Source organism: Alligator sinensis, unplaced genomic scaffold (genome assembly GCF_000455745.1).
Source record: "Alligator sinensis unplaced genomic scaffold, ASM45574v1 scaffold301_2, whole genome shotgun sequence".
Taxonomy (NCBI): Eukaryota; Metazoa; Chordata; order Crocodylia; family Alligatoridae; genus Alligator; species Alligator sinensis.
In genome coordinates, this window is record NW_005841874.1 from 416,953 (window position 1) to 419,407 (window position 2,455).

The following is a 2,455-nucleotide window of genomic DNA, read 5'->3' on the forward strand; positions in this document are numbered from 1 at the left end:
GACCCCCCCCCCCTCCCTCCGAGAAGCCACCTGAGCCCTCAGCCAACCAGGAGTCCGGATCCGAACGTGTCATCCCAGACATCCAATGAGCACCCTTCCGCCTGGAGACTACAAAGCCCAGCGGCACGGGGAAGCCTACAAGTCCCAGCATGCCCTCGGAGCAAGCTCCCGGCATGCCTTGCCCCGGCCGTCCCGGGGGGTGTCTCCTGGAGGTGCCCGGGCGGGCGGGGGAGGAGGACGCAGGAGCCGGGGAAAAACGTGTTGGTCTTGAAGGTGGCAAACGCAGCTGCCACAAACTGGTTCAAGGTGTGAAGGGAGAAATAAACCTGGGCGATGCCCAAGACAGCTAAAGCATTTTAAGTGGTTTTTTAGTGTAGCGGGGAGGGGAGGGGTTAGCTGCAAGGTTAGCTCAGGGGCAAAGAGTGAAAAAGGCTAGAAGTAAGGAAAGAGCAGGTGAGAGCGACTGCTTAGCCACGTCGGGGGTCCTGGGGCTGGCGCCTGTACGCGGGCACGGAGGCGGCGCTGGCGTGCTGTAACTACACCGCGTTGGAGCAGACTTGGTTGCGGCGGTTGTTGCGGCGCTGCAGCCAGCCTCCACCTCGCCTGCGTCAGCGTCCCCGCGTTTCAAAACCACCGCCGCATCTTAAGTCGAAACGTTGTAACTTGGAACCAATTTTCTCATAGGAAACAATGTTATAAATGGGGGATGGGTTCCTGAACCAAGGCCCGATACCCTATTTTCACACAAATACCCCAGAATTCTGTACTCGATCAACGATAGCTGAGTAACAGAGCTACATCATGTATTTATATCGTACATAGCAATCGTATGGATTTGGCAGGACTTCTTTGAGGTGACTTTGCGGGACTTTTTGACGGGCTCTTGGCTGGGGTCTTCTCGGCCGCAGGCGTTTCTGGAGTCTCGTCGGCTTTCTTCAAGAAAGCGTGTGAGGAGGTTTGGACGGGCGTTCTCTGGGGAGATGAGCGATGCAGCCAACTTGTTCGCTGGCGTGGCGTCGCATCGGATCAAGCGTTGTAAAGTCGAAACAGGGTGTTAATTTATAAACGTTGTAACTCAAAGCATTGTAAGTCGAGGACTGCCTGTACATGAGAAGCTCCGGGTGCTTTAAATTATAGCCGCTCTCAGAGCCGCTTTAATGAAAGCGTGTACCCCCCAGGGTACGTGTAAAAATGCTCACAGATCCTGGAGCAATTAAGGAACTGGTATTATTTGTCCTTGAGAGCTCTTGGAGGACAGTGAAGTTCCAGAAGACTGAAGTAATACCACGGTTCCCAACCTGTGCTGGCCCACAGACAACAACACTGAGCAAGTAATCTGCCGTGAGCAATGCAATACTTTGTCCTTCCTGTCAAAATGAAGCAGCATGAAGTTGTAAAGTAACATTTTCCTGGCCCAAAGCAATGTCAGAGTATCATCTTGCAAGCAACACCCTGTAAACCCGGAGTTGGAGACTGCTGTATTAAATGAAGAAGAGGAACTCCATATTCGATTTAGCGGTTAGTCTTCATGGCCCATTTAGCTCTTCTTTAACGAGATGGTCAGGTGAGGTATCATTAGAAATAAATTACTGAGGCAAACACTCACAGGAAAAATACCCATTTTGCTGCAAAGAATCATTTCCACTTTACACAGGTAGAAGCAAATGCAATTACCACTGGAAAACATTTGGCATATAGTGTAAAAAGTTGCTGTTCGCAACCTTTAATCTTACTTTTGATAGGATGTTGGTCCTAGATATGCTGTTACAAAGCAATAATATAATAGTAGGCCATTTGCACAGACAAGATGAAACAATAATAAGAAATAGAGTGTAGCAACGGACCATTCTCTCAGGAGTGGAGACTTTATAATGGGAATTATACCCTCGTAATTGCATTTCTGACAGCACTTGGGCTAAGAATTCATCAGCATAATAGTAACAGCTAAGGAAAATATTATTAGCTCTAAAACAAAATCCCTGCCCTCCTGTCCAAGATAAATGTACAATAAACCCTAATAACACCTGTAATGATTTTGAGATGGATCTTATTTAGAGCCAGGCTTTGAATCCCTTCTATGAGGGAGCAGTTACTCAGCTAAGGAGCCCTGTTAAAGGCTTTCGGGAACTACAAATGTTTTATCTGTTCATTAGTGCAAGAAGGGGGTTCGTGGTCTGGCTGGCAGTTTTCATATAAGCCACCATTGAAATGATAGCCGTTTTAGAGCAGACTTAAAAACAAAATCAAGAAGAGACTGCAGGATTTGGTCTAGAGCTAACATAACAGCGGACTCGCAGCTAACCCAACTATAATCCGTAGCCAGTGAGCAGGTTTCACATAGGCCAGTTTTTCTTCATCTTTTCTATACCAGGGCAACCCTACTTCCCCCCCTATTTAGGTAAGATCTTGCTGGGACTTCCATGCTTGTTCAGCAATATAGTACGGTCTGGGCATT

At 48.0% G+C, this 2,455-nt stretch overlaps 1 protein-coding gene across 2 annotated transcripts in view; it reads right to left on the reverse strand.

The window, feature by feature from the left end:
* CAPN10 (calpain 10) overlaps positions 1-2,455 on the reverse strand; it is a 42,263-nt gene that overhangs the window by 23,437 nt on the left and 16,371 nt on the right. The window contains exon 1 of one of the 2 annotated variants that reach the window (XM_006017105.3): positions 48-79. The exons of the other annotated variant lie outside the window; for it this stretch is intronic. The gene's annotated coding sequence lies outside the window, so the exon portion shown is untranslated. Of the gene's footprint in view, positions 1-47; positions 80-2,455 lie in introns of those variants that run through there. 2 annotated transcript variants of the gene reach the window in all.